This window comes from Lepidochelys olivacea (assembly GCF_965140295.1).
Source record: "Lepidochelys olivacea isolate rLepOli2 genome assembly, chromosome: 1".
In the NCBI taxonomy this organism is placed as follows: domain Eukaryota; kingdom Metazoa; phylum Chordata; order Testudines; family Cheloniidae; genus Lepidochelys; species Lepidochelys olivacea.
The window spans coordinates 196590440-196605650 of record NC_140411.1 but is presented as its reverse complement, the minus strand read 5'-3'; the positions used below and the strand labels follow the sequence as shown (position 1 = coordinate 196605650).

Genomic DNA, 15211 nt, shown 5'->3' with positions numbered 1-15211 from the left:
ATTGCAAAGTGTTGATAGTCACCATTTTTACCAAATGCGAAATAGCTTAATCATTTCTGGAAAAATAATACTTGTCCATGCAAAACCAATAAAAATATTTTAATACATTGTTGTTTGGCAGTTTTGATCAATAAACATCATGTTATGGTGCTGAAATTAACAAACAGTAAAAACTGTAGTCACAACCATGTTGCACTGTTTCTGGAACTGTTGAAAAAATGACACTTTCTCATTTTGGTACCATGGGTTCACCTTCCCTATAGGCTTACAACATCAGTTGATAGCTCCACATCATACCACTCTAAACTTACATAAAATAAGTTTTCAAATGATATATGATGTGGGTGTGTGTAGGGTGGGTACATTAAACTCCAAAAATATGGCCCATTTTGGAAAATTGCCACACACCTATACTCAGAAAGTATAAAAACAAAGGGGAAATGCTGTTTTCAGTGGAAAACAGCTTTATTCAGCTTAGTTTAATAACAACACAACTAGGAAAATACCATAAATGGGAAATAATCTTAATTTAGGATAAAGAACGTTAATAGGGAAAGTAAATTAAAGCAACTGTAAATAAGCGGAAGCTTAAGCCTTAGGTTAAGGATTTTTCTCCATCTGATAGATTTGTGTGGGAAGGGCAAGTGAAAAGTAATAACCTATAGAGAGCTCTAAAGTTTCCATGGAAAGAAATTCTCCAAGGCACCTCCTTGGTGCTAAAGACTCCAGTCCTCTGGCATCCTTATCTATTCTGGACAATCCATGTCAAGTTTGATTATCTTTGCCAATGGTGGGCGAGTAACTGAAAGGAAAGTATAAAATAGTAAGAATGGTGGCCTCCATGGCCTGATATTCAGGATTATTTATAATAAATCATCATCAGCTCCATGAGAAGAAGTCCAGGGGACCTGTGCTCTCTAATGAACAGACTCTCCTGATATATTAGAGGAGCAACATACTGTAGCTGTTGTAACTACTATCCCAGGACAGGGAATCAGGATAGGCCACTTGGAGTGTGGTTAATAAAAGAGCTAGTTCAATATTTCCATTTGTAATCTGTGAAGTGGCATTGTGTGAGGGCATTATGGGATTGGTCTGAACTGAAATTCACAAGATTTGATTGACAGGACATTGCCTGGTCTATTCAAGGTCCTTTCTCTTACAAAAACTATTATAGTCCTTACTGCTCATTCATTTATTTATAAGAAATATAAGGCCAAATTGTTAAAAAGAGGTCTTAGGTCCATGCGCAGAAGTGATACTTTCATGGCCAGTTATCATAGCTGCATAGGTGAATTGTATAACTAAGTGTCCAATAGCTGGTTAGATACCTAAGTAACTATTTGCATGTTCAATTGTCATCTTTTCAGATCGTATGATAGTGTTGTGTAGTAATTCGTAATATGTATTTGGATAGGACTTCATCCTGCAAGATGCTGAGCACAGTAGCCCTAATCCATCAGAACATTAAACACATGCTAAACACTACACACCAGAGTAACCTCATAGACATTAAAAATTGGAAGTTCATTCCCACTGAGGAAAATAGAAAGGAACATAAACTCTGTCAAGTCAAATGTAAAAGTATAATTAAGCAGGCTAAAAATAAATTTGAAGAACAACTAGCGAAAGACTCAAAAAACAACAGCAATTTTTTAAAAGTAGATCAGAAGCAGGAAGCCTGCCAAACAGTGAGTGGGGCCACTGAATGATTGAGGTGCCAAAGGAGCACTCCCGAGAGATAAGGCCATTGCAGAGAAGATAAATGAATTCTTTGCGTCAATCTTCACCGCAGAGGATGTGAAGGAGATTCCTACACCTCAGCCATTCTTTTTAGGTGACAAATCTGAGGAACTGTCCTAGATTAGGTGTCAAGAGAGGAGGTTTTGGAACAAATTGATACATTAAACAGTAATAAGTCACCAGTACCAGATGGTATTCACCCAAGAGTTCTGAACTCAAATAGAAATTGCAGAACTACTAACTGTGGTATGTAAGCTATCATTTAAATCAGCTTCTTTACCAGATGACTGGAGGATAGTTAATGTGATGCCAATTTTTAAAAAAAGTCTCCAGAAGCTATCCTGTCAATTACAGACCTGTAAGACTAACTTCAGTCCCAGGCAAATTGATTGACAGTATAGTAAAGAATAGAATTATCAAAATAGAATTAACATGATTTGTTGGGGAAGAGCCAACAGAACTTTTGTAAAGAGAAATCATGCCTTGCCAATCTATGGAATCTATCTATTCCTTGAAGGGGTCAACAAACATGTGGACCAGGGGTGATCCAGGGGCTATAGTGTACTTGGACTTTCAGAAAGTCTTTGACAAGGTCCCTCACCAAAAGCCCTTAAGCAAAGTGAGAAGTCATGGGGTAAGAGGGAAGGTCCTCTCATGTAACCAGTTAAAAGACAGGAAACAAAGGGTAGGAATAAACTATCATTTTTCAGATGGCGTTTACTAATGGGGCAGCATTACATTAGTAATTCACATACATTTATATCTACCCACTGTGCAGTACAAGCTATGGGCACACAATCTTCAATGTGAGACTGATCTGGACAGCAAATTTCAATTGAGAATATAGAAAACAGTTACCACTTGTGAGATACTTTGACAATTAAGAATATGCAATGTGAAAACATTTCATGTCATTATATTGCAAAATGTTGACAGTCATCATTTTTGCCAGATGCTAAACAGCTTAATCATTTCTGAAAAAAACCAAAAACTTGCTCATGGAAAACCTTTAAAAATCTTTTAATACATTGTTGTTTGGCAGCTTTGATCAATAAACACCACATTATGGTGTTGAAATTAACTTAAACTGTAGTCATAACCATGTTGCAGTGTTTCTGGAACTGTTGAAAAAAATGTCACTTTCTCATTTTGGGTACTATTGTTTCACCTTGCCCACAGGCTTACAACATGACTTGATAGCTCCACATCATAGGGAAAGAGGGTGTCCCCTAGGGATCTGTACTGGGAACAGTGCTGTTTAACACGTTCATAAATGATCTGGAAAAAGGGCTAAACAGTGAGGTGGCAACACTTGCAATTGATACAAATTACTCAAGATGGTGAAGTCCAAAGCAGACAGTGAAGAGTTAAAAAGGGCTCTCACAAAACAGGGTAACAAAATGGCAGATGAAATTCAGTGTTGATAAATGCAGAAGTAATGCACACTGGAAAACACAATCACAACTATCCATACAAAATGATGGGGTCTATATTAGCTGTTCCCACTCAAGGAAGAGGTCTTGGAGTCACTGTGGGACTGGGAAAAATATCTGGGAAAAATATCTGCTCAATGTGGAGCAGCAGCCCAAAAAGCTAACAGAATGTTAGAAACGATTAGGGAGGAATAGATAATAAGATAGAAAATATCATAATGCCACTGTGTAAATCCATGGTACGTGTGCAGTTCTGGTCACCCCATCTCAAAAATATATATATTAGAATTGAAAAAAGAGAGGAGGGCCAAAAAAAAAAAAGAAAGAAGAAGAGACAAGGGGAATGGAACACCTTCCATATGAATAGAGATAAAAAAGACTGGGACTTTTCATCTTGGAAAAGAGACGACTAAGAGGGGATGTGATAGAGGCCTTGACTGGTGTGGAGAAAGTGAATCAGGAAGTGTTATTTATTCTTTCACACAACACAAGAACCAGGGGTCACCCAATGAACTTAATAGGCAGCAAACAAACAGACAAACAGAAGGAAGTACTTCTTCACACAACCCTCAGTCAACCCTGTGGACCTCTGTGCCAGGGGATGTTGTGAAGGCCAAACTATATTGTGCTTCAAAAAGAATTAGATAAATACATGGCAGGTAGGTCCATCAATGGCTATTAGCCAAGATGGTCAGGGATGCAACCCCATGCCTTGGATGTCCCTAGCCTCTGATTGCCAGAAACTGTGGCTGGATGACAGGGGATGGATCGCTCAATAATAGCCCTGTTCTGTTCATTCCCTGGTATTGGCCACTGTGGGAAGACAGGATACTGGGCTAGAGGGACCTTTGGTCCTATACAGTATGGCCATTCTTATGTTTTTACATAGTAGTAACAAGACTGGGCTCAGCATTTTGCAAGATGGAGACCATTATTTACAATATACAGCTATAGTAATTGTGCATGCAAATATAGCTGTAAAGTGGACCTCTGTTCTAGTGTCTAACCAGTATGTAGGTTTTGGGTCAAGAGCCTGGATTAATAATATCTTTTGCACCTATTAACACCATATCTCTTCTATCCCTTTAACATTCCCCCTCTTGTTTATCAGACAGGAACCCTTCACCATTATCATGTGTTACAAAAGCCTATCGGGAGGTTTAAAATAAGGCTGAGGTTACCCACAAAAGAACCTTATGTGTATATTTGTCCCATCAGCTAGAAGTTATGGAGGAAGAAACAAGAGTGAGCAGCACTCAGGGCAGATAAGGTAAAGTGGCTTGTGGTATAGCTGCAAAGAAAAACATCAGGGACACAGCATTTCCAGACACCCTGTACATTGTCAAACTAGGGTGCATGTTTCCATTTCCAAAGTTAGGCAGCCATACTCTCTGCAAATATCTAGTAATAAAAAAATAAGAATTATGCTCTGTAACCACTAACTACACTATTTAATATTTACAACTCTAAACTGGCAACAGTTTTACATATAAATTAGGAGTTGTCTGTCAACAGTCAATGTTCAGTAATGGTGAATACCAATTAGGTCTAATGCATGCAAATTAAATGGATCTTCCTAAAATTAGTCTTAACATTCTTCCCAGCTTTTCCTTGTCATTCCCTCCCAGCTGCCAGCTGGAGTGGTGCAGACTGCTCTGCAAAAGATCCAATGTGTGGCACGCAGTTTTATTTTTTCCTTCCCCTTGGGAACATTACCAAGAGTTTGCCAAGGGTGTTGGATAAGGAAGTGAGGTGGGGAGAGAGTGAAATGGCATGGCAATGGGGCAGGAATCATACAAGAGTTGGCTGAATGAGATCATGTGCTGACTGTGAAAGGGATATTTGACCTTATGAAAATACAAGTCACCTAGCAAGAAAGTGGAAATGTGGTGTAAGAAGTTCCACGGGGAAAAGAGAAGCACTATTAAAGAGCAACAACAACAACAAACTGAGATCCCTGGGCAACAATGCGGCAAAGAGAACAGAGAACAGATGGGTTCTGCCTATCCACAGAAAGCCCATGCGGTAAGGATAAGAAGAAAGGACACTGGGATCGTTTCCTGTATTTGGCTGGAAGACCACCTGAGACAGTGACTTCCACTGGCCAATGCAAGTGCATGTGTACATGCGCACACAATGTCCCACAGCCTGCCTCACTCTCCATGGACACAGATGGCCCTATCCATGCAGAGTCACTGTTCTCTTGCAAATCAGAGTAGGGTGGAGGGGAGCTGGGATGCCAGGACCTAGATGTATGGGGCGTTGCACCATTCCTCCCTTTGTCTGGCAGAGTCCAGCTCCATGGGAGATTCCTGCTCAGACGTGCACAGCCTCTCAGAGGGTGGAAATGGAGCTGGCAAGCGTGACACTACTGCATTTGAAACCATCTGTTTCTGTGGCTTAAGCTGCCATGTTGGATGTGGTCACTGCCTCTACTTCCCCCCTCATTGGTATAGTCAGTTAAAACAAAGCCCATCCCTCCTGGAGATTGTCCCAGAGTGCAACTGTTCACCAGCCTGGACTGGTCATTTCACTCCCACGGTCTTCCCAAGGTTCTGTAGCAAAGTCAACAGAAAAAAAATGATATAAAAAGTAAATGATTCCTTCCCTGAAGTTCCTCACAGCAGGCCAGTGTTAATGTTCCCACGCCCCCTATTTCTCCAGGGGCTTCTTAAGCAGGCTGGGCAGGTTTCCAACCACTCCTCCTCCTCCTTCAGTGGAGAGACCCAGAAGCCATTCCTTCTCCCTCCAGGTATGTCTCTCTTGTTGCTAAGGAAGACCCACAATAGATTGTACCTTTCCCCTGGTCTCACTCTTACTGGGAGAATGGGAGCTCTTGTATTCCTGCCCCCATTTCCTAGTCAGCATTGCTCCTTAGCCTACAACTCCCTTCAGGCCTGGGAACTGCCATTGCCATGTAGACTGAAATCAGAAAGAGGGTAGGGCTGGACTTTGAACTTGTCTTAAAGGGACCAATTCACCCTGTGTCACCAACCATTGATCCAACAAGGGGATCGAGGCCCCCCATGGGTTGCAGAGGCTACTAAAGCCATAGGGCTGGAGTCGCAGCCAGGAAGCCTCTGTGGCTGATCTGTCTGGTGTGAGCTGATTTCTGAGGAACCCTGGTGCCCATTCCTTCTCTTCAGACTGGGCTCTGGGAACAGATGTAAAGATTTTCTTCTGTTCCTTTCAGTTTCCCAGCTGTGCTCTGGATTTACAGTTGCCAATGTTGTCAAAGTCAATACAGTTAAAAATGGCAAAAATATCAGTTTGAGCCTTGATAACTTCCCCCCAACTTCCCACCCCATGTAAAATCAAACACAGACTACAGTCTGCAAGGCCATCCATTACTATTGATCTATATAACTTGGCTCTGAATCAAACCATCAAAGGAAGAATGGACAAAAGTGCAGGTCCTGATTCCTTACACGGAGGAACTTTTTATGCTGAGATAATGTGAAACATTTAAAAGTCTGTCTGAAAAATGTAAGATGCTGTTTCATTTCTTTTGAACCCGTAACAGTCACATAGTACACAATTGGCTCGCCTGTGGATGAAGGCCCTGCATTTCATGAGAGCAGCTCTCATTTCTATTTTGGGATCAGTTGTGCCTTTGAGGCACTGGCCCACACTGGGGGTGGTGCAGAGTCACGCCACCTCAGCAGGATCTCTAGTAGGCATTGTACCAAGCAAAAGGTTGGGTTCCCTAAGGAGAAGAGGCTGAGGTTTATTCATCCCTAGTGACAATGAATACAGCATTAACCATTTCCCAGCTTTTATATAGAAGCAGCTAGCACAGGATGTATCTCTCAGCGATGAATTAGTAGCTCAAATTTCCTGTAAGCACACTGAGCTAAATCTGTGGGTCCACCAAGCTACGTGCAGTGCCAGAACCAGGGTGCGTAGGAGGGATGTGGGGAGAGAAAGATGTCTCTAAGATACCTTTCCACTCCCCAGTTCCTGGACAGAGTGGAGGTTAAACCAGCCCCAGCATAATTAAAAGCAGTCTTTAGGATGCTCTAAATTATTATGCTAGGTAGAATAATACTCCAAGGGCCATTCCCACAGTAGGGGATTTCCGGAATGTTTCCTGCTCTGACTTTATGCTCCCTTCTGCTCCCGGCCTACCGAAGATTGCTCCCGACACATAAACGGGGGTGGGGGGCTGTAGAGCTGACTTAATTGGCTTTAATGCACATGGGGATTGTTTTGTGTCAGAAGAAAACCAGCTCTTGTGTCAGAGCAGCTTTGTGTTACAGCATCGCAAAGGCAAAGGAGCTGGAGGCCAGGATCTGGACCAATGGGTGCATGCATCATCTATAGCTCTGTGAGCTAAGTTGTTAAATCTTTAATCAGCCCTTGCTCAAGCAAAACTGCCACTGAAATGAATGGGAATGTCATTGGAGTGAGGTGGGAAAAGACTTAAGTTTCCCCGTTCTCCAATATTTATAAGATACAATAACTAAAGAAGGGGCAACAATTTCTGTATGTCTGGTCCTCCTTCTCTTAAAGATCCAGCCTTTAAAGCTTACTTGATGTCTTACCTTGCTCCTTTTCAATCCTTTTGGCTGCCTTTAAAGCTACTTTTTCAAGGTCTCTTGAATCATGCTACTTAGCATGCGCTGGAAGGACTCAGGATTCAGCCTATTGGTTCACGCTGCACTAATCCTGTTTCTGAAGGTTTCAATTAACAGTGGTCTGAATTACTTTTTATTTGGGATCATTTCAAAAACTTCTGCAAAGTCATGCAGCCTTGAGAATCCATTTAGTTTCTAGCCATGGTTATAGATGTACTTACATAGCTTTAAATCAAACAAGTGGGATACCCTTCCTTTCTGAGCTCGATCAGATCAAAGAGCCACTGACACTTATCACTGTAAAAACCCACATGAATTATCAAAATGTGGCTTGTTCTAAAGATCTGGTTTGATAGTAAACTTTGCTAAGAAGAGGCTCAGGCATACGCCACATTTTGTTATATTAAAAAGGTTGCTCAGCAGCTGCATTTCCATGCACTGACCCCTAAATACTCTGTAGGGCTCCATCTGCTTCCTGCTGTGACAACATAACATCATTTGTGAGAGCGGGGAGAGTAGCGTATACATACCTGCCAACATTTGAAAGCTATTAACAGAGACATCTGGGGAGATAAATAGGAACACATTTTGTAACTCAATTCAAATACATTAGATTAAGATCCTTTTTTTTTTTAAGCTTGGAAAAATGCTAAGCATTAGTAGAGATTTTCCTTCGCAAATAAGTAGTAGGCATGCTTGTGTTCTATATGACCTTGTATATGTCATTATATTATGTAAGCATATACTTGCCAGTTCGTTTTAAAGGTGGAGGGTGCTCCTGGTGAGCAATTACAAGACGAGCTTGGTTCAGTTTGGTCAGACATCATCTTTGCTCCTCTGGTAAAGAAAAGATAAAACATAAAAGACTCAGGCTCTCATTCTGTTACTAACTAGCAGCTGCAATGTGATATAAGAAAGCTCATTACAAATCTTTCTGTGGTTAGGATAAAAGAAAAGGGAAAAACAATCTGTCTATATTTTTATGGGGTTATGCTAAAAAGGGTGTTTGAGGAAAGATGGAAAAATAATACTTTGGGGTCTACAATATTTTCTTATACTAAGCTCTCAAGCTGAAAGGTTAAAAGAAACACTGATGAATAATTTCAGTTCAAAATGTAGGCTTTGTAAAACAATAGATAAATAAAATACAATAAAAAGTTTTACCAATTCTAACAAATAGACCCATACAATTAAAATCAAAGAAACAGTTGTATGTGTATTTACATTTATGCCTGTAGCAGCCCCAATCCTGAAAATACTTTAAGCATATCAGTCCTTGGGGCAGGGATCTTGAAGTGTTGTGAGGCGCTTAGCATGCTCTTGGATATTAATAAAATTACAGAAGCAGCTTTTGCATAAGTAAAAATGTCTTTTCTGCTAACGAAGGTCGTTTGCTCCTGGCTACACATACCTCAGAAGAGTTCATATAGCCAGACTACAGCTAGCCTTGTGGATGTGTGATAACAAAGGGTGAAGATACAAGAAGCCTTATTCCACACGCCTCCACACAGCCTCCTCCTGGCAGCCAGGATCTGCAAGTGAACACAAGAAGGTATATTGGTTAGCAGTGCTCCGTGGGCTACAAGGGATGTGTCTTGGGATGGGGGTTAGGGCCATTTACTGCCCTGTTCCCAATGGACTGGAAAGATCTGAGGTGACATGAGCATTGACTATTACTTTCTAGAGGACCAGCAAGTGCTGCTGCCCAGTGCCCAGGAAGTATAGTGCCTTTAGCAGGCATAATGTCTCTTTCCAGAGAGTGTGTGCACTGAAGATGTTCAGCCCTTGCCCTTTGCTGGTTCTTAAGAGCCATATTTTAACCCATCGTGTTTTGTGTGTGACCTCCGTTGTAGAGATGGTTAGTGTCCTAAACAGAGCATTATGACTTCAGGGCAGAATTGAGCCACAAGAAGAGATGAATTCACTCAAATAAAAATCTTATTTGTAATAAGTGTCCTTAAAAAACAGCAAAAGAAGGAAAAGAATCCCAGAAAAACATGATGCATAGGAATAATTTTTCCTGAATAGAATGTTTTCCATGCGGTATCAGTGGCTCTTTAAGACATGCTCTAATTTAGGAGAAATCTGTGGAATGTGTTTTATGATATGACCGTTTTACTAGAGTCTTTTTCTGAGGAAACAAGATTAACAGCAACATTCCCTCCTTTAGTGACTAATATGCTTGCGTCAGCTAAATTACTACATTGAGGCAGGTTTTTTTTTCTTATAAGCACTTGTTCCTCCAGAATTCTACCAAGCTAGACAGGAGTTCCTCCCTGCCTTCTCACCTTCTTCCCCACTTCCCTGCCCCCCCCAAAATGAAAGGACTAGAAATACAAGCTTAATTTTACTCCATCCCTCCTACTGTTGCATAGAAAAGGAAACAAGTGAGATGCATTAGTGTGAAATATCACTTGAGAGGTAAGCAACCAGTAATTGCTCCTTCCTTTAAAAGGCATAAAATGTAAAGTACAAGAGCTAGGCACTCACTAGTGCAATTTATTCAGTGAAATATTATAACTACATTAGTCACCCAGAAGACAAAATGTACAATTGCCACCCACTAAGGTTTTAATGGAGACAAAAGGGGAGCAGAGAGATTATAGCAACAATTCTCACATAAAGGTGAGGGTGCACAGTTACCACTCACTGCTTCTGTAATGGATTGAAATTACATGTGGCAACTCCATGGAACAGAGAAGACCAAAACATGTATTTGCTAAGAGGCTAATGGAAACACATGACGAGAAAGTGATTAACTCCAAAAGTCACTGACTAATCTAATGGGGAAAAGTGAACACTGTTAGCTGACTGAAGAATCCGTTTTAAGACAGCCAGTGTGCTTGTGTTGCTCTTCTCTTATTTACTGAAGTACAAAATGAGACTTAGAAGGACAAGATCATAAGGCCAAAAACGTAAGCTGGGAAAACTGCTACTCTCTGGAAGTAAACAGTATGGGTGAAATTCTGGCTCCACTGAAATGAATGGCAAAAGTCCCATTGACTTCAATGGGGTCAGGATTTTCCCCTCATTGTTTCTGCTTTCCCTTTCAAACACAGCACTTAGATATAATTTTAGTCCCAGAGGAAAATTATTTTCTGAGTAAGTTACTTCCATATTGTTGTTCCATGCAATCTAAACACTGAAGACAAATTTATTTTAAAATAAAATGTTTTAAACCTTGCAGAAATTCTTACTAATGTTGCAATTAGAAGATATGCCTTATCTTTGTTATTCCTTGTTTCCCTAGTCCTTATTGAAGATTTGTCTTTAGTTCAGTTTCAAAAAATGTGACTTTGATATATAAATATGAAGAGCATCTGTTGTCATGCTAGCTAGGACAAATGTACAAGAGGTGTCAATTCTTATACTTCAGAAGGTGATTGTATAGATATGAATGTGTGATGCCTTCATTTTTGATGTACTGCAACTTTAAATTCTTCAGCACTCTGCTTGTGTGCTTAAGCAGCAGCCATTTTGTTAGAGATGCTGCATCCTATTGAGGGGACAGGGGGAGAGACACACAGGCATTGCTCCCTCATAGAGACTTTCCATTTGCTCTCAACTAATGATATTTTTAGACTAAAAATATTCGATTTCCCTTTGTGTAAGGAAAAAACATAACAGACAATAAACTGATCAGCAGCTGTCAAGGTTCCTCCCCCACTCTGAACTCTAGGGTACAGATGTGGGGACCTGCATGAAAAACCTCCTAAGCTTATCTTTACCAGCTTAGGTCAAAACTTCCCCAAGGTAACAAATATTACCCCCGTTATCCTTGGAATGGCCGCTACCACCACCAAACTAATACTGGTTACTGGGGAAGAGCTGTTTGGACGCGTCCTTCCCCCCAAAATACTTCCCAAAACCTTGCACCCCACTTCCTGGACAAGGTTTGGTAAAAAGCCTCACCAATTTGCCTAGGTGACTACAGACCCAGACCCTTGGATCTTAAGAACAATGAACAATCCTCCCAACACTTGCACTCCCCCTTTCTTGGGAAATGTTGGATAAAAAGCCTCACCAATTTGCATAGGTGACCACAGACCCAAACCCTTGGATCTGAGAACAATGAAAAAGCATTCAGTGTTTTACAAGAAGACTTTTAATAAAAAATAGAAGTAAATAGAAATAAAGAAATCCCCCCTGTAAAATCAGGATGGTATATATCTTACAGGGTAATTAGATTCAAAAACATAGAGAACCCCTCTAGGCAAAACCTTAAGTTACAAAAAAGATACACAGACAGAAATAGTTATTCTATTCAGCACAATTCTTTTCTCAGCCATTTAAAGAAATCATAATCTAACACATACCTAGCTAGATTACTTACTAAAAGTTCTAAGACTCCATTCCTGTTCTGTCCCCGGCCAAAACGACTACAGACAGACACACAAACCCTTTGTTTCTCTCCCTCCTCCCAGCTTTTGAAAGTATCTTGTCTCCTCATTGGTCATTTTGGTCAGGTGCCAGCGAGGTTACCTTTAGCTTCTTAACCCTTTACAGGTGAGAGGAGCTTTCCCCTGGCCAGGAGGGATTTCAAAGGGGTTTACCCTTCCCTTTATATTTATGACACGCCCCCCAAATCTCAGCTAGGGTGAAACACTGGCTGGGATTTCTTCCTGGAGCTCTAGGAAAACAGAGTTAATAAGACACATGCATCTCTAAATATACTACCAAGTACATAAAGACTAACAATATTTTCCACATCTCAAGGACGATTTTAACCAGTTGATTCTGGGAAACTTTCACGGGAGAGTGCATCAGCCACTTTGTTAGAAGCTCCTGAGATGTGTTGGATGTCGAAATCAAAATCTTGGAGAGCTAAACTCCACCGAAGAAGTTTTCTGTTAGTTTCTTTGACGGTGTGAAGCCACTTTAGTGCAGCATGGTCGGTTTGCAGGTGGAAACGCCGTCCCCAAACATATGGGCGTAGCTTTTCCAGAGCGTAGACAATGGCATAACATTCTTTTTCAGTGACTGACCAGTTGCTTTCCCTCTCAGACAGTTTTTTGCTGAGAAACACTACAGGGTGGAATTCTTGATCAGGTCCTTTCTGCATTAAAACTGCTCCCACACCACGCTCGGATGCATCTGTGGTTACTAGGAACGGTTTGTCAAAGTCTGGGGCCCTTAGTACAGGGTCAGACATGAGTGTCGCTTTAAGCTTGTTAAAGGCCTTCTGACACTTTCCGGTCCACTGAACAGCATTTGGCTGTTTCTTTTTGGTTAGGTCTGTCAGTGGGGCAGCGATTTGGCTGTAGTGCGGTACAAATCGTCTGTAATAACCGGCCAAGCCTAAGAAGGATTGAACCTGTTTCTTTGACTTTGGGACAGGCCACTTTTGGATAGCATCCACTTTGGCCTGTAGGGGGCTGATAGTTCCTTGACCCACCTGGTGTCCAAGGTAAGTCACTCGGTTTAGGCCTATTTGACACTTCTTAGCCTTAACAGTTAGTCCTGCCTCCCTTATGCGCTCAAGGACTTTTTGTAGATGTTCCAGGTGGTCTGCCCAGGAATCCGAAAATATGGCCACATCGTCAAGGTAGGCGACTGCATATTCTCCTAATCCCGCTAGGAGACCATCTACAAGTCTTTGGAAAGTGGCGGGTGCATTTCGCAGCCCGAAAGGGAGTACATTAAATTCATACAGCCCGAGATGTGTGATGAAGGCTGACCTTTCCTTGGCAGATTCATCTAGCGGTACCTGCCAGTACCCCTTGGTTAAGTCCAAGGTAGAGATGAACTGGGCCCTTCCCAGTTTCTCTAATAGTTCATCTGTGCGTGGCATGGGATAGTTGTCTGGGCGAGTTACAGCATTTAGCTTACGGTAGTCCACGCAAAAACGTATTTCCCCATCTGGTTTGGGAACTAGAACCACTGGAGATGCCCATGCACTTTCAGAGGGGCGGATTACACCCATCTGTAACATATCCTGGATCTCCCGTTCTATAGCAGTTTTAGCTTGAGGAGACACCCGGTAAGGTTGGACCCTAATTGGGTGAGCATTACCTGTGTCAATGGAGTGGTATGCCCGTTCAGTCAGTCCTGGGGTGGCTGAGAACGTTGGCGCGTAGCTAGTGCACAGCTCCTGGATCTGCTGTCGCTGCATACGCCCAAGGGTCATGGAGAGGTTCACCTCTTCCACACCACCAGCACATTTCCCTTCGTAGTAGACACCTTCAGGCCACTCAGCGTCGTCTCCTCCCTGGGCTGTAAACTGACAAACCTTTAATTCTCTGGAATAAAAGGGCTTTAGAGAATTAATATGATACACCTTAGGCTTTCGGTTGGAGGTGGGGAATGCTATGAGATAATTAACAGCTCCCAGGCGCTCCTGGACCACGAATGGCCCTTCCCACGATGCTTCCATTTTATGGGCCTGGAGCGCCTTTAAGACCATGACCTGGTCTCCTACTTTGAAGGAACGCTCTCTGGCATGTTTATCATACCAGGCTTTTTGCTCTTTTTGAGCATCCTGTAAGTTTTCTCTAGCAAGGGCTAAAGAGGTTCGGAGGGTGTTTTGTAGGTTGGTTACAAAGTCCAGAATGTTAGTTCCTGGAGAAGGTGTAAATCCCTCCCATTGCTGCTTCACCAACTGCAATGGCCCCTTAACCTCACGGCCATATACAAGTTCAAATGGAGAAAACCCTAAACTGGGATGTGGTACAGCTCTGTAGGCAAAGAGCAACTGCTGCAATACTAGGTCCCAATCATTGGAGTGCTCATTTACGAATTTACGTATCATGGCCCCCAAAGTTCCATTAAACTTCTCCACCATGCCATTTGTTTGATGATGGTAAGGAGTGGCAACCAAGTGATTTACCCCATGAGCTTCCCAAAGGTTTTTCATAGTTCCTGCCAGGAAATTAGTCCCTGCATCTGTGAGGATGTCGGAGGGCCAACCTACCCTGGCAAAAATGTCTGCTAGTGCCTGGCACACACTTTTAGCCCTGGTGTTGCTTAGAGCTACTGCTTCCGGCCATCGGGTGGCAAAATCCATGAAAGTCAGTATGTACTGCTTTCCTCTGGGTGTCTTTTTCGGAAAAGGACCCAGAATATCCACAGCTACTCGCTGAAATGGAACTTCAATGATGGGGAGTGGCTGGAGAGGAGCTTTGACCTGGTCTTGGGGTTTTCCCACTCTTTGGCACACCTCACAAGACTGGACATAGGTAGAAACATCCTTGCCCATTCCCTCCCAGTGGAATGACCCCCCCAAACGGTCTTTGGTCCTGTTCACCCCAGCATGGCCACTAGGGTGATCATGGGCTAAGCTCAAGAGCTTGGCCCGGTATTTAGTTGGAACTACCAACTGTCTCTGAGGATGCCAGTCTTCCTGGTGTCCCCCAGAAAGAGTTTCCTTGTATAAAAGTCCTCTTTCTACAACAAACCTGGATCGATTAGAAGAGCTGAGAGGCGGTGGGTTGCTCTGTGCCGCCGTCCAAGCTCTCTGGA

At 42.2% G+C, this 15211-nt stretch overlaps 1 long non-coding RNA gene across 1 annotated transcript; it reads right to left on the bottom strand.

Moving 5' to 3' along the window:
* Positions 1 to 636: 636 nt before the first annotated feature.
* Positions 637 to 9278, bottom strand: LOC311514787. The gene is made up of 3 exons (XR_014709939.1): positions 9165 to 9278; positions 8504 to 8590; positions 637 to 802 (listed from the first exon to the last, which is right to left on the bottom strand). It is a non-coding gene; the product is annotated as an uncharacterized lncRNA (long non-coding RNA).
* Between the last annotated feature and the right edge of the window lie 5933 nt (positions 9279 to 15211).